Genomic DNA, 13,114 nt, shown 5'->3' with positions numbered 1-13,114 from the left:
TCATTAATTTATTTTATTTAATCAAAATATGTGAATAAATATTAAGTTTTAACTACTCTTGATTACCATGCAATACTAAAAGAAACAAAACAATAAATTAGCATGCTCTGATTTCGGTAATCCAAGTGTACCTATGTGAAAAAGACAGAGAAGGCTTGCTTATAGGAGCTTTCTGAAGATGATTCCACATTTTGAACCCCGGGTAATGAGATTCTTACCATTTAAGGGCTCTGCTAGTTCCTGCTGGTGCACATTTCCCATCCCTTCTCAGCTGATCATGACAGATAACTGCCCATCCCAGAGCCTGGTTCTGCTGGAGATTTCTTCCTTTGAAAAGGGAGGTTTTCCTTCCCACTTTTACCAAGTATTTGCTCATAAGGGTTTGTCTGATTGTTGGGATTTTCTCTGTATTATTCTGGGGTCTTTACCCTTAAAATATAAAGCACATTAAGGCAACCATTGTTGTGATTTGGTGCAATATAAATAAAACTGAACTGAACTGAACCAGCAGTATTTAACCCTAGATCTCACCTTGACCCGTCGCCAGATTGAAGTACTCAGTATGATAGCATTGTTCAGGCCTCTTAGCTCTTGGATGTTTAGCTACATGTCTGCAAATGTTACCTTCCCTTCCCTGTCTGCCTTCATCCCAGCATGTCATCTGCTCTTGCATTTGTAAATTTGTTGCTTGTCCCATTTTTGCCTTTTATTTGCAAAAAACAAACAAACTGTCATTGCCCAACCTGTGAAAACTGAGCTCAGACCCAGAGGCAAGAAATCCTGAAATGACACTGAGTGAACTCAATCTTTTTTTAAATTTAGAATTATCTGAATTTAATTCATTAACTAACTGCAAATACTTACCTGTCGTTGCAACTTAATTTATTTATTAAAATATTTTCGAGCTGCATCCTGCCATCTGAGTCCCTCATAAAAAAACAAAGCAGCCACCTTACACGCAACCACTTGCTAATTTAAAAAAAATTGGCACACCATTAAGAAAGACTAGAATGCACAGTTAAAGCTGTTGATGTCCATCTACTGTAGTTTGTGTATGTGTAAGTGGATCCAAGTGTGCCTTTGCCTTTCTTTTTCAAATTCTGCAAAACAAATCTAATTACTAAGCTTCTAGTCTTTTAAAACTGCTGTCATTTTTCTTTTTTAATTGTGTTCCATTGGACTGTGCTGGCGAGGACCGGTGTCTGCACAGCTGACTTTGGAACAACTCTCGTCACTTTTTCCCCTCGGGAGCAGCCTGGCATTGTCATTCCAATCCCCTCTGCTGCATCGATACCAGCCCTTCTGGCTTATTGCCCCCTCCCTCGGCTGCACCAGGAAGGCATTTGGAAAAGATGTTTCTATACTTGGATTTCTACCAGTATCAAAAGCATCATTATCACTCCCTCAACTTTCTTGCCCTGTCTTTAAATTTCCCTTGTGTTTTATTTTTTTGGTAAATTGATATTGCTCATGTGAGGTGAATGTCATGAATTTTCTCTTCTGCCTTTGGGATTTCTTGCCTGTCCTAGCAGTTTTTTTCTCCCTCTCTGTGTCCTATATCAAGTTGTAAGCCTTGGCTGTCCACCATGCAGGACTTCTGCCTGCGCTCACCCATCTGTCTCTGTCTCTCCTGCTCTGTTAATCCTTCTTTCTTTCTTTCTTCTCATTAGTTTTTAACATTCTCGCATTAATCTACTTCTGCAGCATCCAAGCAACAGAAGAAATGATGATTTTAGGATTAAAAATTTTCTGGTTTGTTTTTGAACATCTTCATAGTTGAATGAAAGCAGAAAAAATGACACATCACATAATCAAACCATTAAAATTTTTTATTTGAATAGTGCTTCATTTTATGAATACTAATTCCTTTTCGCTCTCAGTCCTTTCAATAGAAAACCTTTCATCTTCAAAGGTCATGAACCGTGTTTTCTTTCCATTCTGAATTTTCAAAAAAAAAAAAACCCAAACCCTGAGCGTATTACATTTTTCAGCAGATGAACTTGGGTCTAAAACTGAATGAATGAAAACATTTAGAGATGAGATTCCAGAGCTCATTTTACATTTTGCTGAGGACTTCTGTGTCCAAAGCATAGCTGCCTTTAAAATGGATCAAGTAGAGTGAATACAATACCATTGTGTGGTTGATCCCACAGGAAGGTCGAGATGGGACGTTCTTAAAGGAACAAACTGAGAGTTGATGCTTTAAAGTGTCCTTGGTGTAAACATGCTGGTTGGGTGAAGCCTGGCTGTGTGTTCTCTCTATGCCTACACAGATTTTCTCCTGGTACTCTGGTAGTCATAGGTGGGAAGTTACTTGGTGATCCTATACTATATGCCCTACGTGTGGATGTGAGTGTTAAATTGTTTATTAAACTACAGAATACATGCCCCGAAATGTAGTTTGTAACATATTCCGTTAAGTTACTCAATTTGAGTAACGTATTCTGAATACTTTGGATTACTTGATATATTGACATGCTTTTTAGAACTACATGAATGTATTAGTGATGTGTGATTTATGACTGTTACTGAAAGTTACTCGCTACCGAGCTAACATTGTTAGCTGGCGTTAGCTGAGGTTAGTTCATAGACTGCTTTCAGAACTGCAAATGATTATTTGCAGCTAGCAGGTTGTTAATGCTATCCATAAAGTCTAACAATCTGTAATCTCTGAACTAACCTCAGCTAACGACAGCTAACAATGTTAGTTTGGTGGTGAGTAGCCTTAATAAATCACACAGCAATAGTACATCGAAGATACTGAAGTGGCACATAACCCAGGTAGCTACCACAATTAAAACAAGGTAGTTGTAGCAGTCTAACGTTACTTTTTGAAAAAGAACTTACTTCCAGATGTTTGTTTAGATTGGAGTCTTTTGATGCTGAGAGCAGCTTGGTTGCTGGCAAACAGAGTTTGCATTGCACGGTCAGATGTCGCCCATTCCTTTCTTCTTTAAATAAAAAATGGTCAATGGCCTGTATTTGTATAGCGCTTTACAGAGTCCCTAAGGACTCCAAAGCGCTTTACACAAACTACCAACTCTTGAGCCACGATTGCTGCAGAGTTGGTAGGTAAATATGAAGTGGTGTCAAAATTTCCAAGTAAGAAATGCATTCCTCCCTGTGCACTGCTGGCTCTGTTGTGCTGGCTTCGGGTCCATTGTGTAACTGAGCCTCTTTTTGTATGTTTTGTTTGGGTTTCTGGCAATGCGTGGAGTTACCAAAAAAAGAGAGTGGCGATAGCCTAACATATGAAACAGGAACAGACCACCGTGTAATCCATTTATTTCAGCAAAGTAAATGTATTCTAATTATCACCTTTTAAAACGGTAACTGTAACAGAATACAGTTACTCATATTTTGTATTTTAAATATGTAACACCAGTACATGTATTCCGTTACTCCCAACACTGACTGGCTCATTGTCTAAGCAACGCGCTGCCTCTTGCCTTTCAACAGTTTGGATAAGCTCTTGCTGCAATATAAGTAACAAAGTCTGTAAGAATGGATGTATGGTTAAGTCTTTTAAAAGCCTAGATTATACACTGTTGCAGATACACAAACAGACATTTGGAGACTTCTTTAATGTCTAGTTGAAGTCCGATGCTTGGGTCGCATGCATAGTTGGTGCGCTCGTTGGTGAGCACGTGTGGGCACAAAAAACAGGCAGGCACATGGACGTCCACAGCGACCCTTGCACTACCCATCTGATGACAAAATTTATGTCACAGGAATCTAAGCCCCAGTAGGCATAGAAACTATCATTTTTGCTTTAGTTTTGAGAATAGCAGCCTTCAAACTTAATAGTGTTTAAACTGGAAACATTTGTTTGAACTTGACTATGATTTTGTAGCCTGCGGACTACTGCAGATATAGGCTACGTAATGTTTAAAACCATAATATTTGCTATGAAACAGCGTTTTTCTAATTAACATCATCACTGCGCATATACACCTACATGTAATGATATGCTGTCTTGTTTGTCTGACACCTTTAAATGAAATAATCCTTAACTAGTGCAGGTTTCTTAACTTTCTCAAAGAATATTCAAGTTTGAAACCATAATCATGAACTTATGGTCCAAAGAATAGCTGGTCACTACCCAATGCATAACCAGCTCCTTTATTTTATTCCCTTACTCTATCTCCTATTTTCTTCTCTGCTCTCCTCTCACTCTGTCTTTAGGTCAATCATATTATTGGCGTTTCTCAAAGTGCTGCACAAAATGCTGCTTCAAACACCAGCAATCAATGATTCCTTCTTTCTTTCCTCCTTCCTTCTCATTCCGAACAATAGCTGGTGTGGACAGACAATGTACAGCTGTCATCTCACCCCCCTCTTTATCCCTTGACTCCACCTCCACAAACATCTGTTGTGTCCAGTCAAGGTTTCAGCAGCGTGATGAGGGGGTGGGGTGTGATGAGGTCAAGCCAATCTCTATGCAGATTTTAGTGACTTCCTGTGTCCTTCCTCCACCCTCTTCTTCTCTCTATTGATGGAGCTCCCCTGAGGGGCTTCTGGGAAAGATGTTTCATCGCTGAATGGGCCACTGTTACCAACAAGCTGTTGTGAGTCAGATTCCCACCAACTCAACCACGGTGAATGAGCCTGAGAACGTTATGTGTTCAGACACAGAGATCTAAATAACCAAGAGCATAAAAGTACACGTCAGGTTCATATACACAGAGTATGAGGGTGTGCATGAAATGCATTGGGTGCACTTTCCCTTTTATAGATTCTTTACTGCTACAAATAGTGAACCATCCCTCTAAACATAAAGTCAAACCTAGACATTTACCAGACGAGCATCAGCTACTGCCTGATGGTTAGTACAAGCAATTAAAAAAATGAGCAATAGTCAGTCATTGCTACTAAACAGGCTTTTCCCCCATCATCTTAGAAATCTCCTGGGTGTGCCACAGGATGTTTGCCGCTCTATTGTACTACTAAATGTCTGAATGATCCATGTGGAGCATTTGCGGGTAGATGTTTCAAAGATTTTAAGCTTCAGTTTGACAAAAGGGAGTCAGCAACTGGTCAAAGTTAAAAAAGAAACCAAATAACATCTGTTGGATGTCAGACATAGAATTAGTGCACTGCAAACAGCTGAAAGCTGAATGCACCCACATTCAGCTGCGTCCCAGAACAGTGACCTAACCGCTGTTGGATCAACTCTAAGGACTTAGATATCAAAGTTGGGTGTTTTATGATCTCAGTTATTTCAGTTAATCCACAACTGTAGTTTAATATGATACGGCGCATTTGCTATCACAAATATAATGCTGGGCTTTCATTTCCCAACTTCTTACCAGCTATGCCTGTGTCAGTTGGTCAGTGAGTCATTTTAAAACTACTGGACTCGACTGAATTTGGACGAGACATTCAAGACGAATTCTACTAACCTTGGTTTTATGCTGCCTTTTCCTTTAACACCACACTGTGGTTGACATTTGGTAAACGGCCCGGCACTTATATAGCAGTTTTGTGCTCTAACTGAACACTCAAAGCACTTTTTACAACAAGCCACATTCACCCGTTCACACAGCACTTTATTCTATGGCTTTAAGTATTTTTTCACTCTCACGTGCACACTCACACTCTGATGGTTGCATGGGGAGTCATTTGGGGTTCGGTATCTTGCCCGAGGACACTTCAGCTTGGGGACTGGAGGAGCCAGGAATTGAAACACCAGCCTTACAATTAGAGGGCGACCCACTTTACCTCCAGTGCCACATCCACCCCATTTGTGGCCAAGAGTGAACTGACTTATTTCAATTAACTTTACAGTTTTAGCATAAATTGTGTGCGAGACACAGGAGCAAATAACAAGTCAGGCGCGGAATTTCACATCAATACGGCAACTTTGTTCACACAAACCTCTAGACTGCGAGTACTGTAAGGTAAGCCTAGGTGGTATTAGCAGCTGTCGTTATCAGATGGTCAACCCACAATTATCATGACCAAAGAAATTTTGCCATTTCTAAGGAAATTCAACAGAAAAAACAACTATAGTACTATTGAACCACAGCTATACAAAGCTATACAAAAAGTAAACCATAACTGAGGATGTTATGTGTGTTACTAACATGAAATCAATATTTAATTATCAAATGTGATGGATTTTATTAATGCTGGTTTATAGTAACAATCACAATGAGGACATTTTTACACTGTGGTTATCCTCGAGGAAAGCCTGCCTGCCTGAACACCATGGAGGTGACTGCAGCAGTGAAAATTTCTAGGAATACTCCGATCAGAGCACAAATACACAAAGACAAACATGCAAAACTATTAGCCTATGCTTTTTAAAACAGTATGAGTATGTGATATAGAGTAAGTTCAAACTTTATAAAACAATACTTTTATATTTAACAATCAATCAAGACAATCAAATCAGATTAGACAATCTTTTAGATGCTAGTTAATCCTAAAAATGAGCATGACAACAATGTAAAACAGATTATTAGAATTTTTAGTTATTGTTTTTGACTGACCGGCACCAATTTTTCCAGCATTTAGAGGCACTTGTGGGTCTTACTCCTTTATATTCCCTCCTCGTCTTCGGCACATTTTCTTTCTTTTTTTTGATCGACCATTTCACTGTGTGACTTATCTAAATGTTATCTGTAGAGAAGCAGATATATAGAGAGAGGCTGAAAATGTGCTTCTTTGTGTGTCTTTATCATGCTATGTGGACTGTGGGGACAGCATGCAGTCTGTGAGTGAAAGAGTCACACCTGATTCACGGATTCTGAAAGATCCATCAACTTATTCCTGATTGCTACAATATCGCTGGTCGAGTTAAAGGCCCAGAATGACCCTCGGTCCGCTGGGTGCCCTCGGTGGTCCCGATGGGCAATTCTGCCACTGATGAAAGATGAAGGTTTTAAGTGAACTGACTTAACTGTCTGGCTCTAAGAGTAGAGTACAGAAAATAATCTAGTGCTTTCGCTATAAATACGAGAAAGCGGGGTGTTCGCATCAGCGCTTCAACACAGAAAAAAAAGACAGTATATTACTCTTAAAGCTAGTTATTAAAAAGAATGTTTGAAAAATATTTCCTGAAACATATTCCCATTTCTCCCAAACTGCATATATGCAAAGAGAAAAACATGAAGTGAGTTGAAATCCAGATGTTTTATGAATGAGGCCTAACAAACACACATATTGTACAGTCTGCACATCCTTCCCCATCAGCTCCCGTGGCATTCACTCATTCATAGAGGGGGCGTTTTAGTTAAACCTGCCACCTAATTAAGAGATAAATGATTGCACCACAGGCTTCTGGCTCGACTAAGCGTGATACCCTTGGTTCCCTGTCCTCCATTCGGAGCGTTGTCTTTGGTTGTAGGGACACCTAATCCCCCCTCCCTCCCTGCATTTATCTGCCTGGCTAATCAGCCGGGCCATTCACATGGAGATGGCAGCCATCCACCAAGGCTACCCAGGAAGGTTGATCCGCTCATTAGCATGACTCTTTCTTACTCAATCCCTTCTTCTCTTCTTATTTTACAGTCCCTAACTCTGCTATAGTGAGCCTTTTTTCTGATTCTTTCTTCATTTTCATTCGTCCTCTGGCTCCATTTCACTGTCTGGCTGAAAAACCGCGAAGGACCTGCCAGTTCTTGAAGCCATTCGGCTGCATCTTATGTGTCTGCCTCCAAGTCCCAGCTTGGTGGGGGTGAAGTGGAGGACAACGTGTTACATTTGAGTTAACAGGCAGCGCTGGCGGGACGTATCGCCACGGGCCCTTTATGTCGAGCAGTTGTGACTACTTAACCAGAGCTTAAGCAATGAATGACTGGTGACAACATGGAAATGATAGCGCTGTGGATACTGGTTAGCCAGCTGTGAGGGCTGCCTGTAAATGCTGTTACTGTGTCATTTCTGCCAATGCAGCAATCTGCTATTAGCATGTCATGAATACTGCTGCTGCTGCTGCTAATGTCAGATGTGAATCCTGCTGGTCAGAATCCAGACACACCCCAGGTATGTATAGATGTTCGCATGCAGCTCGGTGATCAACCGCTTTGTGTGCGTCTCCCTGGCTATGTGTCCCCTGCAGAAGGTTAAAGAGGGCTTTGCTCTCTTGGTGTTGCTCGAGGACTGCGGGCTGCCAGACATGACTGACAGGGAAAGCCAGATTGTCTGACGTGTCCTCTTGTGTGACTAACCATACAGCACATTCATTTGTATGTGCACACATGATCATTTATGAGCGATGGCACCTGCTGACAAAGAGGGAATGAATAATGTGACTCTTATCTTCTTCTGTTGATAGTTCAATTAATCCGGGAGGAGAATAATGGACACGTTTTTACAGTAAAGAGAAAACAAATACAATAATTAAAGCAGAGATGCTATAAAATAATCCACTTTAAAAGGAAAGATTGTACTCTGAAAATTACGGTTCTTCACAAATGTTTGCAAATACACCCAGTAATGATGAAGCAAAAAAGAAAAATGCTACAAAGGACATACCTTCAATGCTAAAAGGCACTCAAATCACACAATTTTAGATATAAATTGAATATTTCCATAGCCAGTAATTAAAAAGACACGTAAAAGCAGTATTTCAAATAGAGCCCTCGTGTCAAAACAGTGCTCCAGACTTTATTGGCTCTGATTTGGAAGACGTGTGTTAGGCGACATTGGGATATTGATAAAGCCCAGATAATAAAGACCCTTTTCTTTATAATCTGCTGGTGCTGATACCTCAGGGTACTTCTGTTCCTCATTTAGTAGAAAGTGTCATGGGTCTCGCTTTATGTGCTCAGAGAAAAAGCTCTTTGTGTTTTTCAGCAGCTTTTAGTAAATGTGATTTTCCGTGCGAACGTGATCTTTATTGGAAATACGTCACATCTCAACAGAAAAAGGCCAGTGCACAAGAGGTTGCAGGAACTAGAATCGAGAAAAACTGACTTTAAAAGTTGCATTTTCATTGGTAAATGCTCAGGATATGGTTAAAACTACTGTAGATTACAGTGTAGAAAAAGTACTTTTATTGTTCACCATATACAGAGCTAGTTTAAAAGTTAGCTGGATACTTATATCTAGATGCAAGAGTGGAATTTTATTTTATCAGCCAAGGATACTCCTTGTGTTTTCCATGAATCTTTAAAAGTATTGGGCCCCACTTCTTTAATTCAGTGCTATTTATATAGCTCTAAATCACAACAGTCACCTCACGGTGCTTTATATTGTAAGGTAAACACCCCATAGTAATAATAATAATAATAATAATAATAATAATAATAATAATAATAACAGCTCTTGATCTTTGATTTGCAGTGTTTTCAGTGCAATGACCACAGATGTACAAAATCAAGCAACCTAGCCATGAAGTCTGTCTTTAAGAACTGTTGTGAAACAGTCGGTCAGAGTTCGCTAAATAAAGAGATACTTGATGATCAACTGTAAGTGGTTCTATTACAAAATGGAAACATTTATCAGAAACCAAAGGAACTCAACCCCACAGTGCATAAAAGTCACCAACACTCTGCTCTCTCAGTCCTGAGTTACAAACCTCAGCATTGACACATCAGCATCAAAACTGTGTGCAAAGAGCTTTAATGGTTTTCCATGGCTCCTGCAGCTGTAATGCACAGGTACTCCAGTACATTTTTCTATATACTGTAATTCACTCTGCGTCTAGTAGCTGCTATGCCACCAAACAAGAACTAACAAAAACTGACACTGCTTCCATCACAATTCAAAAATATTTACTCTTATAATTTGTAACATATTGATTCATGAGCATGTTTTTTGTATTCGTAAATAAATGTGAGAATAATGAACAGTTATGCTTTATGGTGAGTGACAGAACAGAAGAGGCTGGGCAGAGCAGGTTGAGAGACTTTGGGGAGAAGTAAGCTAGCTGCCGTCTTTATGCTAAAGTATCAGCCTTCTATAAATTCTGCTGTGTGTATTTATATAAATGTTCATTGATCTGCTGCAGACTTCAACACTCTGAAAATGTCCGTGCCACTTTTTGTGTTTACAAAAAGCTGAAAGTTTGTAACTCAGCAGGAAAAAGGATGCATCTCAACACAGTTACACAAGTACTGCAGAAGGAGGCTAATTTATGTTTGGTCTCTTTAACATATCCCGTTTATTACGATATTCTCAGAAACAATATGAAAAACAAAAGAAAGTGATAATCAGGTATTACCAGATGTTATTTGCTGGCAGACGGATGCTGTCTCGATTTGATAATCTAAACGACTAATTCTGACTCACCATCTGAGTTATAATTAGGTTGCTCATTAAACAACAACAAAATGACTGACTGCTCTCACTAAATGTTATGCTAATCTTTACCTGTCATTGTTATTTTACTCAGTACTTGTACGTTAGCTGTGCAGGCTGCTACGAATTCACACCGATTCCTCGCTTTTAGATTAATGTCAGCCTGGCAGTGGTCACGGCCTACAAACTGTTATTAAAAAATGAACGTGGCTCTAGTAAAAAGCCTTTGCTTTTGTAGCTGTCATATAATGGTGTGTGCACACATCTCCATGGGATTACATAAAAAAACCCAAGCAAACACATAAGGGGTTGGTACATTTGTTTTACTGGCCTGAGACTCATATATGCCCATCATTCATATGGGCATTCATGTAGAAAATTGTTGTGATGTAAACAAACAGGTATCTAGCATGACGGGCGAGAACAAGTTACGGAGTTTGTGGGCAGGTGTATTATATGTGTTTGTGTTAAGTGGCTTGTCACAGTGGGCAGGCACAGCGGCAGCAGAGTGGAAGAGACTTCCAGTTGTTTACTGGGCCTGAGAAGTGTTGGGGGCGGATAAGCAGTTGTCTTCTTAATTCCTTGCTCGGAAATTGTGTTTGCTTCTCTGAAACTTCTTGTCAAAAGCCTCTCCTAACCGCCCCCTTTGGCCAGTCATGACTCTGTGATGTCGAGAGCAGGAGAGGAAAAGGAAAATTTGAGGAAAATGAGCATGGGTAAGAGGCGAGGAAGATGAAAATGGGAAGAAGAGACGAGAAAGTTAAGAATGAGATGAAAGTTGGGGTGGGGAGATAGATAGTGAAGGCGTACGCCGCTGTATCGCTGCTATACATCCATGCAGGCATTTAACGTGTGAATGGTGGATTAGAGAAGGCAGTAAAGTAGGTTGGAGGATGAGTACTGAATTAGAACAGGACCCCTGAGAAAGAGGAGAGAGACGTGAGGGAAGGAGCTGGTGGTATGTGTGTGCGTGTGGAGTGGGGCGGGGGGGGCTGAAGGAGAAAATGGGGAGACATAAAGCAGGACAGAAATAGAAGACAGGAAAAGACACTACTCAGCCTGGCGGAAGAGGAAAGACAAAAATAGAGGGAGGAGGGACAGACTGATGGCAGAAGAGGGGCTATGAAGGGGGGCAGCCATGTGAATGGAAGGAGAGAAGAGAGAGAGAGAATAAGAACAACTGTGAGACAAGAACAAACAATCAAGAAAATGTAAAAATGTGCTTTCTAGTTAAAGAGCATCAGTATGTTTTTCTACAGATTCAGTGCCAGAAAAGTTGCCTAGAACTTAGCAGGAGGATGAGCACTGAAACCCAGTACATAAAATGCATCCTTGGGCTAAATTATTCAAGACTGGAGTTCCAGTGTTATCAGTTTTGCTCTTGGTAGTGGAGAAATGTCTTGGATTGCATTTAAACCTCATTGAGATTCAATCCCAATGCAACCTGATCGCCTCTAAATGTGGCCGAGCTAATTGCTTTCTGATTTCACTGCGGTTTGCAGGCATTTTACATCTTGCACAGGAATACAAAAAAACCTTAATGAGTGAAGTTTAATAAGTCTTGCAGCCAAATCAGGTGAGCTAAATATATGCGATTCCTCTGCTCTGCCTATCAGGCTCCCACCTGGAGACACCTGTCCAGACAGGGTCATCACAGGGGGGTATGGTAAAGATTTCATTTAAAAATGTGAAATGAAGGTGAGAATATTCTCACCTCTGCTGCTTTGGTTTTTTGCAGTTCACCTTTTCTCCTTACATCATAATGAAGCAGGTAGTATCGCACAATGTAATGACTGTACAATAATCAAAACAGACATTTAGATTTCATTCTGCAATTAAGTCTGAATTTAAAGGAAGGATCTCATCAGGCTTGATTTTCAAAACAAAGGAATTACATCAGCCAATGTGCAACCAAAACAGAAAGAAGATTGTGCCTTTTTTCCACTGTGGGTAGTTTTCCACAGGTAGCTGATATGGAGGTCAATGGAACAAGAAGAATAGGGCTGTCAAAGAAAACCTTGAAAGAAATGCAGTCATTAAATATTTAAAAAAATTCACATTGTTAAAATTTCTGACTGTGGAAAAAAAAGCAGCTGCTTTTCTCCCCGAGCTGCAAAGAATGCTAAGCTGAATTTCAGTTGGAGAAGTCGTTTGATCCAGCAGATAATGTAGCCATCCACTATCCACTCTCAATACCACAAAGTCGGGAGAGGTTTGTGGAAGAGCTGGAGGCTTTAGATACAATGTTGCTAGTGCAATGAGAGTGAGCAGTGTGGATGGATATGAACTGAACAACTGAAGATAAACAAGTGTTAAAAAAAACTGCTCTATGATGTTTTTGTAACTTTTGTAAACTGGTAATGGGTAACAGGCTAATAACGTACATTTGATTGTATGTACTTTGAAATACAAATTCCTGGATGGTTACGCCCGACAAAGTTAATCAAAGTCTGGAATAATTCAACAACAAGCCTGTAAAGATAAGAGTTAACACCCAGACCTGACTACAAAGAGCGCTACTAACACTCAGACTTGCTAATGGGAAAAATCAAAGCATTGGATATCCATGCAGTGACCCGTAATTGTTATGTAGATCATTTGTATGTAAAAAACATGCACATCTACAAAGTGTTGTGAATTATGTTTTACTGTTTGCCCTTTTGTCTTAATCTGACATGCGGATGGTTCAAAATCACAATCAGAATCAGAATACTTTATTGATCCCTGGGGGAAATTATTTTTTTGTTACAGTGCTCCATTATAAACCAACATTAACAAGACAGACAATACGCTAACTAAGAATAGTACAATATATATATATATATATATATATATATATATACATAAGTCACTTATTAATAAATAG

This window comes from Perissodus microlepis, chromosome 12 (genome assembly GCF_051167445.1).
Source record: "Perissodus microlepis isolate ML-2025 ecotype Zambia chromosome 12, ASM5116744v1, whole genome shotgun sequence".
NCBI lineage: Eukaryota > Metazoa > Chordata > Actinopteri > Cichliformes > Cichlidae > Perissodus > Perissodus microlepis.
This window is presented reverse-complemented; position numbering follows the sequence as displayed.